This window comes from Balaenoptera physalus (assembly GCF_965194825.1).
Source record: "Balaenoptera physalus genome assembly, chromosome: 16".
NCBI lineage: Eukaryota > Metazoa > Chordata > Mammalia > Artiodactyla > Balaenopteridae > Balaenoptera > Balaenoptera physalus.
The window spans coordinates 61695526-61718435 of NC_138898.1; the positions used below are offsets into that span (position 1 = coordinate 61695526).

At 43.0% G+C, this 22910-nt stretch overlaps 1 protein-coding gene and 1 pseudogene across 2 annotated transcripts in view; both read right to left on the reverse strand.

The window, feature by feature from the left end:
• The window catches only part of CARHSP1 (calcium regulated heat stable protein 1), a 268272-nt gene that overhangs the window by 139913 nt on the left and 105449 nt on the right, over positions 1–22910 (reverse strand). The gene's annotated exons all lie outside the window — the stretch shown is intronic.
• LOC309645591 (small ribosomal subunit protein uS11 pseudogene) lies at positions 15991–16539 on the reverse strand (annotated as a pseudogene). Its single transcript has one exon. The product of its transcript is annotated as a small ribosomal subunit protein uS11 pseudogene (transcript).

Below are 22910 nucleotides of genomic sequence, written 5' to 3' on the forward strand. Positions count from 1 at the left end.
GCAATTATTAGATCAAAGGGACAATTTAATGCATCTTTAAAGGCCATTAATTTGATGCAGAGGTGGCAATCAAACCCTGCTCTCATGACTGGTTTGTTTGACCTTAAAATAAACTTGTCAGTTCTGCGCCATGCTTTACATTTTCAAATAAATATCTCTTTTATTCTCACAGCATTAAAATATAAACAAACAATGACATAGACGCATAAAGCTTCAGGGACTGATAAGAGGGGATTTCATGCAGGCTATCCCCAAATCAGCTAAAGACATGGCAATGGGAATCTTATCTTCAGAAAAAACCAGATTCAGGACCCACTGGCTCCCTTTCTCCACTGCTCCAGCCCATAATTATCTCACAGCTAAAGGTTTCTTCCTTTAGGCCAGTGGTTCTCAAATGAGGCAGGAGAGGGGTGATACACACACACATTTTGGCAATGTTTAGATACATTTTGGGTTGTCACAAGTGCTGTGTGTGTGTGCATGTGTGTGTGTGTGTGTGCGTGCTATTGGTTTCTAGTGGGTAGAGGAGGTGATGGGGGGAGGAAGGATGGAGAGAGAGATGGAGAGGAGGAGGAGGAGGGTAACTGTAGCTAGAAAAGAGAAGAGAGGGAACACAAAATGAGACAAGAGAAGAGGGAAGAGACGGGAGAGGAAAGGCACCAAGTCTCACACAGGTGCTGGATCCAGCCGACCTAACATCTCCCCCTGCACTTTCCAATGATGTGAATCAATCGCTTCCCTATTAGCTTAAGCCCGTTTCAGACGGGTTTCACTCATTTGTATCCAGAAGGTTCCTAGGGACTTCCCTGGTGGTCCAGTCGGTGAGGCTCCGAGCTCCCAATGTAGGGGGCCCGTGTTTGACGCCTAGTCAGGGAACTACATCCCGCATGCATGCCACAACTGAGAAGTTTGCATGCCGCAACTAAAAAGATCCCGCGTGCTTCAATGAAGATCCCACGTGCCGCAACTAAGACCTGGAGCAGCCAAAAACAAAACAGAAGCAAAAACAAAAGAAAAAACAAAAACCGGGCTTCCCTGGTGGCGCAGTGGTTAAGAATCTGCCTGCCAATGCAGGGAACACGGGTTCGGGCCCTGGTCTGGGAGGATCCCACGTGCCGCGGAGCAACTGAGCCCGTGAGCCACAACTACTGAGCCTGCGCGTCTGGAGCCTGTGCTCCGCAACAAGAGAGGCCGCGATGGTGAGAGGCCCGCGCACCGCGATGAAGAGTGGCCCCTGCTCGCCGCAACTGGAGAAAGCCCTCGCACAGAAACGAAGACCCAACACAGCCAAAAATAAATATAAATAAATTTAAAAACAAACAAACAAACAAAAACCAAAAGGCTCCTAGCTAACACAGAAGGGCATTACTGCTCAAGGGGGCTTGCTCGCAGTGAACGGGAAGTTACCTGCCGTGGGTCGCCATTACCTGAGCGCTCTCAAAGCCTGCGCAACATTCTGCTCCACACGGTCATCTTGGGTTTATGGGGTGACGTGGGAAGGAAAAGAGAGAGACGGGGCCCCTGGGTACGTGAGAAGGGGCATCAGGCACGGGGAGCCCCCCTGCTCCTGAAGAGGCAGGCTGCAGCTTGCCAAACCTTAAACTTGAGATGGGAGCCCCACACTGCCTGAGATGGGGACATCCTTATTCGGATGTTAAAAGGAAAGGGTGAGTCCAGAAGAGGAGAGCCCTTGGGGCCACCAGCGCTCCCTGGGATGCAGAACTGACGCATGCGCACACGGCAGCTGGGAGCCGGTTTGTTGGTTCTCCCTCTAGCCCCTTCCCCTCACCCCTCCCAGGGGCATATGGTGGGCTGGGGGCGGGGTGTGGAGGAGGGGAGGGGGCGGTGCTCCATCTGCTCAGCGTACACAGGGGGGGAGGGGGAGGGGGAGGGGAGGGGGAGGGGCGGGGGAGGGGGAGGGGAGGGGGAGGGGCGGGGGCGGGGGAGGGGGCGGAGGCAGTCGCAGCAGCTGCCTGCCCGCCTGCCCAGCGGAGCCCGGACTGTTGTTTCTCACCTGATGGGAGTCGGAGTGGAAAAAACAAAAGACCAACGACAACAAAAAGCAAACAACAGGAGGGAGAATGCTCTCAGCTCCTTTTCTTGCATATGGGATGCAGAGATGTGGGAATAAGTCGCCCAGGCCTCCTACTGCTGAGGAACTAGCAGAACTGATCTGCTTTGGCTTCTGCATCACCACCACTCCCCACCTTCCAGAAACTTCTTTTTTTTTTTTTGACCCTGCCATGCAGCATGAGGAATCTAAGTTCCCCCACCAGGGATCAAACCCATGCCCCCTGCAGTGGAATCGCAGAGTGCAAGGAAGTCCCCTTAGAGAAACTTCTGATGCTCACAATTAAGTAGGTATGATGAAATCCCGCCCACCTGGACATGAGGAATAAGGAATTCAGAGTCACCAGAAAGTGCGCTGGGGTATAGGAGGGTCACCCGCCACCCCCCACCCACAGCTGTTCTCAATCCTGACTGCATGTTGGAATTACCTGGAAGCTTTAAAAAAAACAAAAACAAAAACTGATGCCTGGACTCCATGCTCACGATTTAATGCAGAGAAGAAAACAAACAAAAATCCTACTGGGCAAATGGAAACTTTAAGCCTGGAAGCATCCTATAAACCTGGGCTTGAGTTGTCACTTCACAGACTCTGACCCTGACCAAGTTTCCTAACCTCCCTGATCTTTAATTCCACGTAACACAGGGAGGGTGGGGCAGCTGCCTCCTTTCCTGACACTTCTCTTGCTCTTAATTCTCCCGCCACCCTGGACTTCATGTCCCCCATGGCTGACATCTTTCAGGGCTCCATGCTTCTACCCAGGCTGTCCTCTTTGACAGGCCCACACCTACTCAGTCTTTAATACCCAGCTCAAGTATCATTAGCTCTGAAAGCCTTTGTATCCACATCCAGTTCCCTCCGCCTGCAACGTTCTTCCTGTTGCTTGTGGCAGAGACCACTAACTGTCCCCTAATACCCATTCTCCTCTTATTCCTTTAGTATCAGATTCCATTTTTGGCAAGACTACTTCATCAGGGTGGTGTGTGTATTTATATTGGGAGGCACACAATCTCAGGTTGTCTCTCTTTTTGTCATGTTGGAGGCGAGTAATGCTCATTGCCTTGACGATTAACTTATTAAAAGGTGCAAAGTGGCAACGTTCTGATTCTATCTATTCTTTCTTCCTGTATTAGGTGGAATCTTCCCTAAATCAACTCTCTGGTTATCCTGAGGTAATATTTGGAGAAGGAAGGCAGAACAAATGCTTGTTTCTTTCCCTTTGTTTACCAGATTTCAAAGCAATGAGTTGGTTCATTAGCATCCTCCAAGGCAAGGCTTTCTAAAAAAAGTATGATTATGAGTTTATGGATTTAAATATATTTATTATATTTCAACCCATTTCAGTTATCTTTATTAACACTCAAATTATCCCCTCTTTGGCCTATGAGACACTCTTGAACTTGACACCTGATACCATTTGATATGACCCTGGTAGTCTTTGATAGCTGCCATGCTCACCTCCTACATTTCCTGCTCAAGATCTAAAATCAGCCATTTCTCTCAGGAGCCCTCTTGGCACTAGGGTTACACAACTTTCTTTCTTTCTCTTTCTTTCTTTCTTTCTTTCTTTCTTTCTTTCTTTCTTTCTTTCTTTCTTTCTTTCTTTCTTTCTTTCTTTCTTTCTTTCTTTCTTTCTTTCCTTCCTTCCTTCCTTCCTTCCTTTCTTTCCTTTCTTTCTTTCTTTCTTTCTTTCTTTCTTTCTTTCTTTCTTTCTTTCTTTCTTTCTTTCTTTCCTTCCTTCCTTCCTTCCTTTCTTTCTATCTTTTTCTTCCTTTCTTTATTTTTTCCCAACACAAATTTTGGCAAATGAATCAAGGCATTCTGTATATTTTTCACATCACAGTATATCTTGGATGTTATTCCACATAATGTACTTTCAACTTTTGAAAACAAAAGCCTCAAAGATTATTTCTATTGGGTGGGCCAAAAGGTTCATTCAGTTTTTTCCGTAAGATGGCTCTAGTAGCACTTAGTTGTCTTTAATTTCATTTGAAACAATTTTGTTAGATTGTATGTGATAGCTGTCATATCAGCGTGCATTTAAAAAAAGACATCAAAATTGGTGAATTTTTGTGTAGCCATTTTAGTATTGAAGATGGAAGAAAAAAGCAACATTTTCAGCATATCATGCTTTATTATTTCAAGAAAGGTAAAAATGCAACTGAAACGCACAATAAGATTTGTGCAGTGTATGGAGAAGGTGACGTGACTGATCTAACATGTCAAAAGTGGTTTGTGAAGTTTCGTGCTGGAGATTTCTCGCTGGACGATGCTCCAGGGTCGGGTAGACCAGTTGAAGTTGACAGAGATCAAATCGAGACATTAATTGAGAACAATCAACGTTATACCACACGGGAGATAGCCGACCTACTCAAAAGACCCAAATCAAGCGTTGAAAATTATTTGCACCAGCTTGGTTATGTGAATCGCTTTGATGTTTGGGTTCCACATAAGTTAAGCAAAAAAACCTTCTTGACCGTATTTCCGCATGTGATTCTCTACTGAAACATAATGAAAACGTTTTGTTTTTGAAACAAATTGTGACGGGCGATGAAAAGTGGATACCGTACAACAATGTGGAACAGAAGAGATCGCGGGGCAAGCGAAATGAACCCCCACCCACCACACCAAAGGCTGGTCTTCAACCAAAGAAGGTGATGTTGTGTATATGGTGGGATTGGAAGGGAGTCCTCTGTTATGAGCTCCTTCCGGAAAACCAAACGATTAATCCCAACAAGTACTGCTCCCGTCAAGAATTAGTCAATAGAAAATGCATAATCTTCCATCAGGATAACGGAAGACTGCATGTTTCTGTGACAACCAGGCAAAAACTGTTACAGCTTGGCTGGGAATTTCTGATTCATCTGCCGTATTCACCAGACATTGCACCTTTGGATCTCCATTTACTTCGGTCTTTACAAAATTCTCTTAATGGAAGAAATTTCAATTCCCTGGAAGACTGTAAAAGGCACCTGGAACAGTTCTTTGCTCAAAAAGATAAAAAGTTTTGGGAAGATGGAATTATGAAGTTGCCTGAAAAATGGCAGAAGGTAGTGGAACATAAGGGTGAATATGTTGTTCAATAAAGTTCTTGGTGAAAATGAAAAATGTGTCTTTTATTTTTACTTAAAAAACCAAAGGCACTTTTTGGCCCACCCAATACTTTATCCCCTGCTACATCTCTCCCCTGAGGCAATGAGTACTAGGCCGACTTCAGTGTGAATTCGGGGAAAAGGAAGGGAAAGACATGGGGAGAAAACTCAGAGTATGTGAAAGCTCCTGGCACATTAGGTGATCAGATAAATGATTAACCTCATCCTTTTTATTCGTTCTTTCCTCATATCTTTAAAAATATACCTTTCAATCCAATCATTGTTAGGAGTATTAACACAGCAACTTCTTATTGGTGAGGGGGAAATGCACTGAATCAAATTTGCAGTTAGATTTTAATGCACATTGCTGAGAAATTCCTTCTCTAGTCTCATACAATTCAGTGCATGCCAAGAATGCTGGCTGTTTGGGGATTTGAAGAAAACAGCAGTTTGCCCATCTCCTGTTTTTCAGAGCCTCCCAGAGCTCTCTTTCATTCCCTAACATTTGCGATTATAGCGATGATGCAATCTGAGTCCTAGAATCTCCTGTGTTCTCCATCCCCCGCCCACCACACCCGACCCCCTCCCTCCTCGGCTTGTCAGCTTGTGACAAGTGTTAGCAAGAATCTAAAGTTCAAAAGGGTAAGTTCATGCAACTAAATGCCAGGGAGAGTTGAGTAATCTTTCTTTGCATGATACAGTACTTAGGCTTATTTTTCAAATGCCAAAAAGTCTTCTCTCTAACTTTCCCATTTTTGATAGAGAAGTGGGTACTGAGAAATATGGCTCTGCTGGAAGAAAAACAGTAGCTCAAATGCTCAAATGATAAGTGTGTTTGGATTTCATCCTCAGCACTGAAGGGCAATATGGAGGAGTAGAGACTGTGGCAAACTGGAATCCCAACCCTTCCCTTTTTAAAGAGGCAGCTACTGCTGAATTCCAGTTGCTTGTTGCCAGGGTAAGTGTAGGCACAGTGTCACCATAGCTTAGGAATTTTCAAGAGAAACTGGAAATTTGATGTTAAAACAATTTTTTGAGTTTTATACAGTAACTTGATTTTTTTTTTTTTTATAAAGCATTTTTACCAGCCCACATTCCTGGGCTAAATCCTGATTTCAGACCACCATTTTGCAATCCTCTTTCCTTAAGTTTCCTGAGCAATCTCTCTAGACCTTGAGCAATAGCCACTGTGCTTTTCTCTCCTCAAGACATTCTGATGACTCCTATCCCTCTGCTGCTGTCCCAGGGATCTCTATCAGTCTGTAATCTCTGTGCATGTGTGTGTATCATTTTTTTTACACACATTAACAAGCACTTATATAAGGTACTATATAAGCCCTTACATACATTATTAAATTTAATCTTTACAAAACTATGAGGTAGACACATATATTAGTTGTTTATGGCTACATAACAAATAACCCTATTGCCCTATGAGTATAAGGGGTATATAGGAACTCTTTGGGCTATTTTTACAACTTTTCTATAAATCTAAAATAATCTCAAAATTAAAAGTTTAAAAAAATTACTGATGCCTGTACCCTAACCTAATAGCTTCTGATTTGATTGGTTTAAATTAGAGCATGGATGTAGGGATTTTTAATTTTTTTATATATTTTTTGGCCACACCCCACGGCTTGTGGGAACTTAGCTTCCCGACCAGGAATTGAACCCAGGCCCTCCGTAGTGAAAGCACAGAGTCCTAACCACTGGACCACCAGGGAATTCCCCTCGTCTTTTTTTTTAATTACTTTTTTTATTGAAGTATAGTTGATTTACAATGTTGTGTTAATTACTGCTATACAGCAAATTTTTTTAAATATAAATTTATTTATTTATATTTGGCTGCATTGGGTCTTTGTTGCTGAGCACGGGCTTCCTCTAGCTGCGGCGAGCGGGGGCTACACTTCGTTGCAGTGCACAGGATTCTCATGTTGCGGAGCACAGGCTCTAGGCGTGCGGGTTTCAGTAGTTGTGGCATGCAGGCTCAGTAGTTGTGGCTCACGGGCTCTAGAGCACAGGCTCAGTAGTTGTGGCGCACAGGCATAGTTGCTCCGCGGCATGTGGGATCTTCCTGGACCAGGGCTCGAACCCGTGTCCCCTGCATTGGCAGGCGGATTCTTAATCTCTGCGCCACCAGGAAAGTCCCTATACAGCAAATTGATTCAGTTATACATATATATATATATATATATATATATATATATATATATATATATATATATATATATATATATATATATGTATTCTTTTTTTAAAATATTCTTTCCATTATGGTTTATCATAGGAAGTTGAATATACTTCTCTGTGCTCTACAGAAGGACCTTGTTGTTTATCCATTCCATATATAAAAGTTTACATCTGCTAACCCCAACCTTCCACTCCATCCCTCCCCCAGCACCATCCCCCTTGGCAACCAACAGTCTGTTCTCTGTGTCCATAAGAATCTTTCTAGTCTTGTGTTTCTAATTTGCAGTCAAGATTGAGATTCACTGTCTAGATACTGAATCATTATTAAAATTATTTCACAAATTATTCTCAAGATTCCTTTAAAAAAAGATACAGCAAAGAGGATATGTCATGCCATCCCACGTGTTTTGGTTTCTAGTTTGAGGTCCTTTGACAAAGATAAAAAACGTTGATGAAACAATGTTATATGACTGAGCAGTTATGGAACGTTAGCTACCTAAAATGTGGAAGCAATACTTCTAACCCTAAAAACTACACTTGATCAATTTCATGGTCAAAAGGAAATAAAAAGGGAAGTGTCCTGTCATTTTTTCCCCTTCCTTGTTTGTATAATCTATACAATGATCCATTGTGAATGCTTACCATATAATGCACAATTACCTTCACATTAGTAAAGTACACAGTTGTTAAACACACATTGTAGTGTTGGGACCATTTTGTATCCTGTTGTGGTGGTGGTTACACAAATCTAGACACATGTAATAAAATTTCATAGTATTACACACACAAACACACACACTCACACCCAGTGCCTGAAAAAACTGGTGAAAGTGAATGGGCTTGGAGTTTAGTGAATAGCACTATACCAATGTTAATTTCCTGGTTTTGATAATGGGCTCTATTTATTTATGTAAAATGTTGTCACTAGGGGAAGCGGGGTGAAAGGTGGATGAGAGCTCTCTGTACTATGTCTGCAACCTCTTGTAACTCTAAAATTATTTCAAGGTGAAGGCTTTATTAAATATGTGGGGAAAATGGAAGAGCTACTTTGGGCGTGGAAGTTTTGAAATAAAACAAAGAACAAATAGCCACTGTTCGCTGGCTTCCTTTGCCTTTAGGATTAAGTTTAAAGCCCTTAGGATGGCATTTAAGGCCCTTCTTGACCTGGTTCTGGCTACTTTTCCCAGATCCTTTAGGGTTTGGGACATACAATCAAAGTGTGTCATCAGGAGATGCCCTAGAAACGCCAGGTGGTGAAAAGACAGTTCAGTCCCTCAAAGCAACATGAGAGCTGGGCTGGGTCAGGGCCTGGGTCCTGCAGACAAACCATTACACCCAAAGCTCCCTTTTAATACAAAAATTTCATGACCTCACTTTACTGAAAGAAAATTCATGGACAATGTAGCCTCTTTCCGCACATAATTTACAAAAATGAATACCATGCCCCAACTGTGTTTTATTTTCTTCTTCTTCTTCTTCTTCTTCTTCTTTTTTTTTTTGACCGCACAGTGTAGCATGCAGGATATTAGTTCTCCAACAAGGGTCCAAACCTGTGCCACTTGCAGTGGAAGCTCGGAGTCTTAACCACTGTCCCACCAGGGAAGTTCCCCCCTCTCCAACTGTATTTTAAAAAGGAAAAATATAAAGAAAGTCATTTATAATAAAATAACATCCATTTCTATAAGTAAATGCTTAGGCACAAGTACTCTGGGAGACTTTAGCAGGCAGATGCTAAAAATGCAAATTGATAGGGTTGTAGCCACACAGATATCACATTTGAGGATGTGAACTTCCCAGATGGTACGTGACTCTTGGTAAAATTCCGAACCAAGCAAATCACGATCTTCCTAGGATTTACAGGGTAGCTAACTTCTTGGAATATTCAGTGTATAACAAAATAGTACAAAAGGCACTTTGTGATTACACATAAAACAGAGAGGTAGGTTCAGAGCCTACAAGTTTTTTGTTTGTTTGTTTTACCACCTTTGTGAATGTTCAGTGGAAGATTCAAAAGTCACAGAGGGGACACGGGACAATTCTTCATTTGACAGCACCGTCCCATGCTGTCAGCACCGTCCCATTGCAGGAGAGTTAGCATGCCTGGCTGTTGCCTGCTCGATTCCAGGAGCTCCCCAGTAATTGTGGAAACAAAAAGAGCCCCTTAAATTTCCCAATTGTTTCCCTGGGAGGGGGGTAACTTCCTGTTGAGAACTAATATGGGAGCCGTCAGCCACATGTGGTTAATATAGGGCTTTAAAATGTGTGTGTGGGGGACTTCCCTGGTTGGTCCAGTGGTTAAGACTCCGTGCTTCCACTTCAGGGAGAGTGGGGTTCGATCCCTGGTTGGGGACCTAAGATCCCATGTGTTGCACAGTCCAGCCAAAAAAAAAAAAATTTAAAACAAACAAATAAATAAATAATGAAATATGTGGGGTCCCCAACTTGAGATGTGCTGACAGTATAAAATACTCATAGGATTTCAAGACTTGATATGAAAAAAAAAAGAACATAAAATATCTCATTAATAACCTAAAAAAAACAAGTATTTGTTGAAATGATACACACACAAAAAAACCTCTGTTCTTTAATTAATTAATTTTTTATTATTTTTTTTGGCCACGCCACATGGCTAGTGGGATCTTAGCTCCCCAACCGGGCTTGAACTCGCGTCCTTGGTAGTGAAAGCCCCAAGTCCTAATCACTGGACCACCAGGGAATTCCCTAAAAATTTTTTATTATAGCCATCCTAGTGGGTGTGAAGTGGCATCTCACTGTGCTTTGGGGTTGCAGTTCCCTGATGTCTGATGATGTGGAGCATCTGACTATAGCTTTTTGATGACAAAGTTTAACAAGTCCCTTCAGGAAACAGGCCTTTGTCTTCCACAAAGAGACAAGAGGTTCTCCAAGGTGCCTGGTAGGGACTGAATGTTTGTGTCCAACCACCCCGCCCTAGCAGATTAATATGTTGAAATCCTCCCCCACAAAGTGATGGTATTTGGAGATGGGGCATTTGGGAGGTAATTAGGTCATGAGGGTGGAGCCCTCACGAGTGGGATTAGTGCCCTTATTAAAGAAGCCCAGGGACTTCCCTGCTGGCACAGTGGTTAAGACTCCGTGCTCCCAATGCAGGGGGCCTGGGTTTGATCCCTGGTCAGGGAACTAGATCCCACATGCATGCCTCAACTAAGAGTTTGCATGCCATGACTAAGGAGCCTGCGTGCCACAACTAAGGAACCAGTGAGCTGCAACTAAGGAGCCCACCTGCAGCAACTAAGACCCAGCGCAACCAAATAAGTAAATATTAAAAAAAAAAAGAGAGACCCCAGAGTGTTCACTATTCCTGCCCATGTGAGGACACAGTGAGAAGACAGCCATCTGCAAACCAGGAAGCAGGGCCTCACGAGACAGCAGGTCTGCTAACACCTTGACCTTGGACTTCCAGCCTCCAGTATTTCTCACAGAGAAATAAATGATTGTTGTTTAAACCCCCAGTCTATGGTATTTTTGTTCCAAGAGCCCGGACAGATTAAGACGGTGCATATAGCTCCAATCCTGTCCTGCTTGTCTTCTTGCTTAGGTAGGGATAGGTCTGCTATTTGCTGCGGTTCTCTCCGCCTTGGACTTGGGCCCAGCTCTTCACAGCCATGCTGCAGGCCCTAGACGATAGCCTGAGGTCTCCAAGGATTGGCTTTCTCTGTAGAGACAGGCTGGGAGACACTTTTGCAAGGGGGAGAAGAAAGGAAGGATGGGAGACTGGAGTCTCCAGAGTCCTGAGGCACCCCCAGTTCCTCCAGGGAACTGATTCAACAAAGTAAGCAAAGCTGTGAGTCAGAACCTCCTGGGGAATGATTTGTAGCTCTGGGAAGGCATCTGCAGAGTAATGTCCTACCACTATTGATGGGGATGGTGAGGATGACGAAAGATCCTCAGTGTGATGAGCGGGGAGGCCTGCCAGGAGCCGCAGAGAGCAGCCCTCCTTCCTGTGGAGCATGCCTCCCTCTCAGGAGACAGGCTGACCCGAGGAGGAAGCGGGTGCCTACAGCCGCTTGTCATGGCCACGCTGTAAAGTGCAGGTTATCAGAGCAAAAATGGGAGCTGGGGTGGTCAGCAGGGTCCATGCACAAAGAGGGGACTGGAAGCCAGATGGGGGGCATCGAGGGGCATTCATCACACCCCAAGAACGGTGGGCTGCCTCAAAGGGGCATCCAAGGAGGGTCAGATACGCATTTGTTAGAGGATGCTGGCTGTAGTATGGAAAGCAGACAGCAGGGGGCGGAAGGAAGACAGCAGAGGTCCTGTCTGGGAAGTAAAGCAGCAAGCCCTAGGGGCACCTCTGAACAAGAGCCGGTCCTGCTCTAGACACTGCCACAGACACAAAGGCAATACAAGACGTGGCCGTGGCCCTCTGGAACATTACAGCCACGTCTGGCCGGCCAGGAGACACACGTTTACTGTTCCCATGTGCAGTAAGTAGGTGAGTGAGTTTTAGCAGCACCTCCTTATTGTGGCATGAATAGATAAACAGCCCAACAGCAAGGCACACCCTCTCTGAGCATGTGCTTTACCCCCCAAGGCCAGTTAGCTGAAAGTCGTACCCAGCCACAGGCTTTTGCCACCCAAACACCACTTCTAGAGGTTTCCCCTGTGCATTTGTAAGGTCATGACCATTCACTCCTGTCAGTTCATCTTTCTGAGCTTCCGCATCTTCATCTGTAAAACGGGATCATAAGATTATCTCCATCATAGCGTGGTGATGAGGATTAACTGAGATAACGCAAGCAAAGTGCTTAGCACGGGGCGCTCAGTTAATTTTTTTTTTGAATTTTTATTTATTTTTGGCTGTTTGGGGTCTTCACTGCTGTGCGCGGGCTTCCTCTAGTTGCGGCGAGCGGGGGCTACTCTTTGTTGCAGTGCGCAGGCTTCTCATTGCGGTGGCTTCTCTTGTTGTGGAGTGCGGGCACACAGGCTTATTAGTTGTGTCTAGAGGGCTCTAGAGCTCAGGCTCAGTAGTTGTAGCGCTTGGGCTTAGTTGCTCCGCGACACGTGGGATCTTTCCGGACCAGGGATCGAACCCGTATCCCCTGCACTGGCAGGCAGATTCTTAACCACTGCACCACCAGGGAAGTCCTCAGTGAATGTTAATGATAATTGTTATTTCTATTTTATCTTGATATGTCAGTATTAAGTTATTATTCAACCGCAAAGCTGACTCTCCCATAGGACTGTGAATACCCTGAGGGCAATGTCTATGTCTTAGTCATCTTTGCATCTACCATAAACCTAAACGCTTACTACCAGGGGTGGAGGGGAGAGCTGTGCCCCTGTCCACAGTGCTGAAGCTTCACGGCCTGGGCATTCCTTGTGATGTTTCCTCTCCAACCCATTCACACTGTCCTCTACGAAGATGCCCTCTGGAGTTGCCCATGATAGTGGTCCTGGCATCAGCCCTCACCTCATCTCCCAGCTATGTTAACTGAATATGGAAGGTAGTAAAAGGGTTCGTACCACATGAACTCACTGTTGGAAAACACACCTTGTACATGCATTCATTTTTGTAGAGCATATATTGTGTACAAATTATCAAACGTGTATAGAAGAAGAATATCTATCAAACAGTTAATGGTCTTATCACATTACGGTGGGATTGGTCACTGTAAGGGGATTGCTTTTTTTTAACTTATTCTCTTTGGTATTTTTGTTTGTTTTAACAATAACCCCTACTTTATCTTTGTCAAATTAATTTGCAAATAATGTTTAACCAGAAAATACAGTTAGGTGCTCACTTCAGCAGCACATACACTAAAATTAGAATGATATGGAGAAGATTAGCATGGCCCCTGAGCAAGGATAACTCGCAAATTCATGAAACATTCCATAGTTTTCAGACTTACAGATATTGAAAACAAACTTATGGTTACCAAAGGGAAAACATATGGGGGAGGGATAAATCAGGAGCTTGGGATAAACATAAACACACTACTATATAGAAGATAGATAACCAACAAGGACCTACTGTATAGCACAGGGAACTCTACTCAATATTCTGTAACAACCTATATGAGAAAAGAATCTGAAAAAGAATGGATATATGTATATGTATAACTGAGTCAATTTGCTGTACACCAGAAACTAACACAACATTGTAAATCAACTCTACTCTAAAAAAATTTTTTTTAAAGAAAAAAGAAAAAGAAAACACTGTTATTTGGGAGAAACTGCACAAAGAAGGTTTGGGAACCACCTTCAGGGTCCAAAGGCAAAAAGATCAGTTTCATAATTAAGTATCATATGTTTATATCAGCATCAGAGTCCCAGAACATTCAGAAGACAATGGATTTTGAAGTTTTGTTATGTGTATGTATCAAAGCATCACCAGAGAGAAAAGAGGTTAGAAACCAGCAAATCCAGCCCCCTCATTTTACAGATGACGAAACCGACTCAGGGAGTGGAAGGGAAGAAGCCAACAACACTTGCTAATCAGAGGCAGCTCTGGGATTAGAACTCACGTCCTCCTGGCTTCCTTCCCATGTATCAATTTCCTCGGGCTGCCATAATAAGGTACCATGTACTGAGTGTCTTAAAACAATAGAAATTTATTCTCTCATGGTTCTGGAGGACTGAAGTCTGAAATCAAGGCATCCACAGGGCCATACGCCCTCTGAAGGCTCTTGGGAAGTATCCTTCTTTACCGCTTCCTGGCTTCTGGGGATGGCCAGCGATCCTTGGAGTCCTTCAGCTTGCAGATACTTCACTCGAATTCCTGCCTGTTGTCACATGGCCTTCTCCCTGGGTGTGTCTGTACCTTTTTCTTTTTAATTAATTAATTAATTTATTTATTTTTGGCTGCGTTGGGTCTTCGTTGCTACGCATGGGCTTCCTCTAGTTGCGGAGAGCGGGGGCTACTCTTCATTGCGGTTCACGGGCTTCTTATTGTGGTGGCTTCTCTTGCTGTGGGGCATGGGCTCTAGGCACGCAGGCTTCTGTAGTTGCGGGATGTGGGCTCAGTAGTTGTGGCACATGGGCTTAGTTGCTCCGTGGCATGTGGGATCTTCCTGGACAAGGGACTGTACCGTGTCCCCTGCATTGGCAGGTGGATTCTTAACCACTGCGCCACCAGGGGAGTCCTGCCTTTTTTTTTTTTTAATAAGAATCCCCATGATTGGATTTAGGGCCCACCCTAATCCAGTATGACCTCATCTTAATCTACATCTTAATTACATCTGCAAAAATCTAATTTCCAAATAAAGTCACATTCACAGGTATCACGGGTCAACACTTGAACATATATCTTTTGGAGGGGACACAGTTCAACCCGTAACACCCCATTTCAGACATACGAAGTTGCCTCGACGTTCAGTCATAACCGTTCTTAGCAATACCTTCTCATTCTCACTGACCACTTGCCATGCAGCAGGCACTGTTCTGAGTACTTTATAGACATTATTTCATGTGTCTACACTGTAGACACTATTATTAATCCCCATTTTACTGATGAGGAAACTGAAGCCCAGAGAGGTGAAGCAACTTGCCTGGTATCTCATGCAGTTAGTGAGGCCGATTGTAATTGCCAAAAGGGGTCACAGAACTATTTTCAGTCCCATGTGCCTTTCCAGAACGGTGTTGTTCCCCATCAAGAAGCAGAATCTATTTCTCTTCTATCTGAATTTGGTCAGGACCTTGTGACTGCCTCAGTGAATAGGATATGGGGGAAGTGACTCTAGGTAACTCCCAAAACTAGGTCATGAATGGTGATACAACTTCCAGCTGCCTCTCTGTTTGAGGATGCTTGGTCCTGGGACCCAGCGGCCATGCTGGGAGGAAGCCCAAGCCAACCACTTGGAGAGGCCCAGCCTACAGGCAGCCTGAACCTCCCCATGTGTAAGGGCGGGAGCCTTCAGATGATCCAGCTTCTGAACTTCGGATCTTCCAGCGGAGGCCCCAGATAAGGATGAGCAGAGACAAGCCATCCTGACTGATGTGCTCTGCCCCAATTCCTGATCCACGGCGTCTGTAAGCAAATAAATGCTTGTTTTATGGCACTAAGGTTGGGGGGTACTTTGTGTTGCAGTCATAGCAACCAGAGCAGCTGGTAAGTGGGAGAGTCAGGGTTTGACATCGGGAAGTCCCAACCTCTTTTCACTCACCCTCCACCCTTCCCCGCTCTCGCTATCTGGTGAAACTCCAGCGTTACCAGTGGCTAGCAGCCTCCTCTCTCCCAATCTGGGGACCTCTGACTAATCTCAAGAGCAGTTATTTTTATTTAGAAAATAAAAATTAGAATTCAAAGGCAATTGTTCACAGAGTGCGTAAAAGCCTCTCTCGGTGACAGCTGTGGTTCCTTCCACAAAGGAGAGCCACCAGCCCACTTATCACCCCTGCCCGCGCGCCGCCCCCCCCCATGCAAGAAAACCTGAGTCAAACAAAAAGTAATGAGACCGTCTGTTCCTTCCTGCCGCCCATGCCGTTTGCTCAGATCACAAAGCCTACTCCTCCTCCTCCTTCTCCTCCTTCTTCTTCTTTTAAAATAAAGTCTCCAAGGATCTGAGGGCCAGGCATTGTCTTTTCTGTGCCTACCTTGCTTCCTTCCAATACAGTGGGACTTATGCCTTCCGTTTGCTTTAGCCTTTTCTTTTTTTGAGCTTACATCAAGGCAATTTATTAACAGAAAACAATAATTTGAGGAGTCCTTCTCACAGAGAGCGACCACGGCGACCCCCCTTTCTGCGGGTGCTGTCGGAGGGGATGGGGGTGACATCTTCAATCTGCCCAATCTTCGTTCCTGAGCGGGCGAGGGCTCTGAGGGCTGACTGGGCCCCCGGTCCAGGAGTCTTGGTCCTATTTCCTCCTGTGGCCCGGAGTTTGACGTGGAGGGCGGTGATGCCCAGTTCCTTGCATCTCTGGGCTACATCCTGGGCAGCCAACATGGCAGCATATGGAGATGACTCACCTCAGTCAGCCTTCACCTTCATCCCACCAGTTACACGGCAGATAGTTTCCTTGCCAGGAAGGTCGGTGACATGGACAAAAGCGTCATTGAAGGATGCAAAAATGTGGCACACACCAAATACATTTTCTCCCTCAGCCACCTGAGGGCCGAGGCTGATGACCTGTTCTTCCTTCTTTTCTTTCCCCTTGCGAGGCGCCATTTCTGCGCATCTTCTCCAGAATCCACCACCAGAAAGAGAGAGAGGGAGAGGGCGGGGCGACGGCTCAAGCCCGTCTGCTTTAGCATTAAAAAAAAAAATCATACTTAACACCTGAGCAGGTCTAGAAGCACATCTATGGGCCTTCAGGCTTGAGAGCCAAGTTTGGCTGAATATTGTAACCAAAAGTGGGGTCAGGCTGCTCGTCGCCCAAAAGCCAATAAAAAGGCAAGGTTGGTGGAAAGGAAAGTTTGCTTTATTTTGGATGCCGGCAACTGGGGGTGGGGGCAGTGGATGCCTGTCCAAAGGCCAACTCCTCCCCCATCCCCCTCCTGTGACACTCTGGGGGTAAGAGCTTTCATAGGTGAAGGGAGGGGGCTACATGGAGAAACAGCACAGTCAGCTCTGACAGTCATCTTGAAATTGGTCATCGGTGGTCTGACCAGTGTCATCTTGATTGTTATAAGTACAGTTAATCTTCAGTTCCAGGGTTGATTTGTTTCCATTTCTTTTTTTCTGAATTTTTGAATTTTATTTTATTTATTTTTTATACAGCAGGTTCTTATTAGTTATCTATTTTATACATATTAGTGTATATGTCAATCCCAATCTCCCAGTTCATCCCCCCCCCCACATTCCCCCCTTGGTGTCCATAGGTTTGTTCTCTACATCTGTGTCTCTATTTCTGCCCTGCAAACAGGTTCATCTGTAACATTTTTCTAGGTTCCGCATATATGTGTTAATACACAATATTTGTTTTTCTCTTTCTGACTTACTTCACTCTGTATGACAGTCTCTAGATCCATCCACGTCTCTACAAATGACCCAAATTCGTTCCTTTTTATGGCTGAGTAATATTCCATTGTATATATGTACCACATCTTCTTTATCCATTCGTCTGTCGATGGGCATTTAGGTTGCTTCCATGACCTGGCTATTATAAATAGTGTTGCAATGAACATTGGGGTGCATGTGCCTTTTTTTTTTTTAATTAAGTTTTATTATTATTATTTATTTTATTTATTTTATTTTTGGCTGCGTAGGGTCTTTGTTGCTGTGCACGGGCTTTCTCTAGTTGCAGCGAGTGGGGACTACTCTTCATTGCAGTGTGCGGGCTTCTCATTGCGGTGGCTTCTCTTGTTGCGGAGCATGGACTCTAGGCGCGCGGGCTTCAGTAGTTGTGGCATGCGGGCTCAGTCGTTGTGGCTCGCGGGCTCCAGAGCACAGGCTCAGTAGTTGTGGCGCACAGGCTTAGTTGCTCCACAGCATGTGGGATCTTCCTGGACCAGGGCTCGAACCCGTGTCCCCTGTATTGGCAGGCGGATTCTTAACCACTGCGCCACCAGGGAAGTCCCGCATGTGTCTTTTTGAATTATGGTTTTCTCTGGGTAAATGCCCAGTAGTGGGATTGCTGGGTCATATGGTAGTTCTATTTTTAGTTTTCTAAGGAACCTCCATACTGTTCTCCATAGTGGCTCTACCAATTTACATTCCCACCAACAGTGCAGGAGGGCTCCCTTTTCTCCACACTCTCTCCAGCATTTGTTGTTTGTAGATTTTCTGATGATGCCCATTCTAACTGGTGTGAGGTGATACCTCATTGTAGTTTTGATTTGCATTTCTCTAATAATTAGTGATGTTCAGCAGCTTTTCATGTGCTTCTTGGCCATCTGTATGTCTTCTCTGGAGAAATGTCTATTTAGGTCTTCTGCCCATTTTTGGATTGGGTTGTTTGTTTTTTTAATATTGAGCTGCATGAGCTGTTTATATATTTTGGAGATTAGTCCTTTGTACATTGATTCGTTTGCAAATATTTTCTCCCATTCTGAGGGTTGTCTTTTTGTTTCGTTTGTAGTTTCCTTTGCTTTGCAAAAGCTTTTAAGTTTCATTAGATCCCATTTGTTTATTTTTGTTTTTATTTCCATTACTCTAGGAGGTGGATCAAAAAAAAATCTTGCTGTGATTTATGTCAAAGAGTGTTTTTCCTATGTTTTCCTCTAAGAGTTTTATAGTGTCCGGTCTTACATTTAGGTCTCTAATCCATTTTGAGTTTATTTTTGTGTATGGTATTAGGGAGTGTTCTAACTTTATTCTTTTACATGTAGCTGTCTGGTTTTCCCAGCACCACTTATTGAAGAGACTGTCTTTTCTCCATTGTATATCCTTGCCTCCCTTGTCATAGATTAGTTGACCATAGGTGCGTGGGTTTATCTCTGAGCTTTCTATCCTGTTCCATTGATCTACGTTTCTTTTTTTGTGCCAGTACCATATTGTCTTGATTACTGTAGCTTTGTAGTATAGTCTGAAGTCAGGGAGTCGATTCCTCCAGCTCCGTTTTTCTCCCTCAAGACTGCTTTGGCTATTCAGGGTCTTTTGTGTCTCCATACAAATTTTAAGATTTTTTCGTTCTAGTTCTGTAAAAAATGCTGCTGGTAATTTGATAGGGATTGCATTGAATCTGTAGATTGCTTTGGGTAGTATAGTCATTTTCACAATATTGATTCTTCCAATCCAAGAACATGGTATATCTCTCCGTCTGTTTGTGTCCTCTTTGATTTCTTTCATCAGTGTCTTATAGTTTTCTGAGTACAGATCTTTTACCTCCTTAGGTAGGTTTATTCCTAGATATTTTATTCTTTTTGTTGCAGTGATGAATGGGATTGTTTCCTTAATTACTGTTTCTGATCTTTCGTTGCTAGTGTATAGGAATGCAAGAGATATCTGTGCATTAATTTTGTATCCTGCAACTTTACCAAATTCATTGATTAGATCTAACAGTTTTCTGGTGGCATCTTTAGGACTCTCTATGTATAGTATCACGTCATCTGCAAACAGTGACAGTTTTACTTCTTCTTTTCCAATTTGTATTACTTTTATTTCTTTTTCTTCTCTGATTGCCATGGCTAGGACTTCCAAAGCTATGTTGAATAATAGTGGCGAGAGTGGACATCCTTGTCTTGTGCCTGATCTTAGAGGAAATGCTTTCAGTTTTTCACCATTGAGAATGATGTTTGCTGTGGGTTTGTCATATATGGCCTTTATTATGTTGAGGTAGGTTCCCTCTATGCCCACTTTTTGGAGAGTTTTTTTTATCATAAATCGGTGTTGGATTTTGTCAAAACCTTTTTCTGCATCTATTGAGATGATCATATGGTTTTTCTTCTTCAATTTGTTAATATGGTGTATCACATGGATTGATTTGCATATATTGAAGAATCCTTGCATCCCTGGGATAGATCCCACTTGATTGTGGTGTATGATCCTTTTAATGTGTTGTTGGATTCTGTTTGCTAGTATTTTGTTGAGGATTTTTGCATCTATATTCATCAGTGATATTGATCTGTAATTTTCTTTTTTTTTGTAGTATCTTTGGTTTTGGTATCAGGGTGATGGTGACCTCATAGAATGAGTTTGGGAGTGTTCCTTCCCCTGCAATTTTTTGGAAGAGTTTGAGAAGGATGGGTATTAGCTCTTCTCTAAATGTTTGATAGAATTCACCTGTGAAGCCATCTGGTCCTGGACCTTTGTTTGTTGGAATATTTTTAATCACAGTTTCAATTTCATTACTTGTGATTAGTCTGTTCATATTTTCTATTTCTTCCTGGTTCAGTCTCAGAAGGTTGTGCTTTTCTAAGCATTTGTCCATTTCTTCCAGGTTGTCCACTTTATTGGCATATAGTTGCTTGTAGTAATCGCTCATGATCGTTTGTATTTCTGCAGTGTCAGTTGTTATTTCTCCTTTTTCATTTCTAATTCTGTTGATTTGAGTCTTCTCCCTTTTTTTCTTGATAAGTCTGGCTAATGGTTTATCAATTTTGTTTATCTTCTCAAAGAACAAGCTTTTAGTTTTATTGATCTTTGCTATTGTTTCCTTCATTTCTTTTTCATTTATTTCTGATCTGATCTTTATGATTTCTTTCCTTCTGCTAACGTTGGTTTTTTTTGTTGTTGTTGTTCTTCTTTCTCTAATTGCTTTAGGTGTAAGGTTAGATTGTTTATTTGAGATTTTTCTTGTTTTTTGAGGTAGGCTTGTATTGCTATAAACTTCCGTCTTAGAACTGCTTTTGCTGCACCCCATAGGTTTTGGATCGTCGTGTTTTCATTGTAATATGTGTCTAGGTATTTTTTAATTTCCTCTTTGATTTCTTCAGTGATCTCTTGGTTATTTAGTAACGTATTGTGTAGCCTCCATGTGCTTGTGTTTCTTACGTTTTTTTCCCTGTAATTGATTTCTTATCTCATAGCGTTGTGGTCGGAAAACACGCTTGATATGATTTCAATTTTCTTAAATTTACCGAGGCTTGATTTGTGACCCAAGATGTGATCTATCCTGGAGAATGTTCCATGTGCACTTGAGAAGGGAGTGTAATCTGCTGTTTTTGGATGGAATGTCCTAAAAATATCAATTAAATCTATCCGGTCTATTGTGTCATTTGAAGCTTGTGTTTCCTTATTAATTTTCTGTCTGGATGATCTGTCCATTGGTGTAAGTGAGGTGTTAAAGTCCCCCACTATTATTGTGTTACTGTCGATTTTCTCTTTTATAGCTGTTAGCAGTTGCCTTATGTATTGAGGTGCTCCTGTGTTGGGTGCACATAATTTATAATTGTTATATCTTCTTGGATTGATCCCTTGATCATTATGTAGTTCCTTGTCTCTTGTAACATTCTTTATTTTAAATTCTATTCTGTCTGATATGAGTATTGCTACTCCCGCTTTCTTTTGCTTTCCATTTGCATGGAATATCTTTTTCCAACCCCTCACTTTCAGTCTGTATGTATCCCTAGGTCTGAAGTGGGTTTCTTGTAGACAGCATATATATGGGTCTTGTTTTTGTATCCATTCAGCAAGCCTGTGTCTTTTGGTTGGAGCATTTAATCCATTCATGTTTAAGGTAATTATCAATATATATGTTCCTATTACCATTTTCTTAATTGTTATGGGTTTGTTTTTGTAGGTCCTTTTCTTCTCTTGTGTTTCCCACTTAGAGAAGTTCCTTTAGCATTTGTTGTAGAGCTGGTTTGGGGGTGCTGAATTCTCTTAGCTTTTGCTTGTCCGTAAAACTTTTGATTTCTCCATCGAATCTGAATGAGATCCTTGCCAGGTAGAGTAATCTTGGTTGCAGGTTCTTCTCTTTCATCACTTTAAATATATCATGCCACTCCCTTCAGGCTTGTAGAGTTTCTGCTGAGAAATCAGCTGTTAACCTTATGGGAGTTCCCTTGTATGTTACCTGTCATTTTTCCCTTGTTGCTTTCAATAATTTTTCTTTGTCTTTGATTTTTGCCAATTTGATTACTATGTGTATCGGCATGTTTCTCCTTGGGTTTATCCTGCCTGGGACTCTCTGCACTTCCTGGACTTGGGTGGCTATTTCCTTTCCCATGTTAGGGAAGTTTTTGACTATAAGCTCTTCAAATATTTTCTCGGGTCCTTTCTCTCTCTCTCCTCCTTCTGGGACCCCTATAATGAGAATGTTGTTGTGTTCAATGTTGTCCCAGAGGTCTCTTAGGCTGTCTTCATTTGTTTTCATTCTTTTTTCTTTATTCTTTTCCATGGCAGTAAATTCCACCATTCTGTCTTCCAGGTCACTTATCTGTTCTTCTGCCTCAGTTATTCTGCTATTGATTCCTTCTAGTGTATTTTTCATTTCAGTTATTGTATTGTTCATCTCTGTTTGTTTATTCTTTAATTCTTCTAGGTCTTTGTTAATCATTTCTTGCATCTACTCGATCTTTGCCTCCATTCTTTTTCTGAGGTCCTGGATCATCTTCACTATCATTATTCTGAATTCTTTTTCTGGAAGGTTGCCTATCTCCACTTCATTTAGTTGTTTTTCTGGGGTTTTATCTTGTTCTTTCATCTGGTACAAAGTCCTCTGCCTTTTCATTTTGTGTATCTTTCTGTGAATGTGGTTTTCCTTCCACAAGCTGCAGAATTGTAGTTCTTCTTGCTTCTGCTGTCTGCCCTCTGGTGGATGAGGCTATCCCTGTTTCCATTTCTTGAGGCCAGTTCTCAGAATTGTGGCAGATTATGTCATGGCTGGTCATCATTTGGTTAACTTCTCCACCTGGTGGGGGTTTCAGTATCTGTAAGATAGCTCACAGGATATGGCTCGGAATATTATCTATAGCTCTTGAGAAGGAACTAAAGGTCCTTGACTGTGCTTAATGGCTAAACTATTATTATTTAGTCTTGTTGTACTGTTTTCCTTTGTTTCTGCGTTTTCTTACTTCTCTGATTAAACTTATTCTTTGGCTAAAGTTTTTCCACAGACAAAAGGCAGACTGAAGACATGGGGTCGGGGGGAAGGACCATAGGGTCCTGCTCCATTTCAATACAAATCTGTGTTTTCTTTCTTCTGGACATGGGGATCAATTAGTACTCACTGCAAGGTGAAAATGAAAAACACCAAAA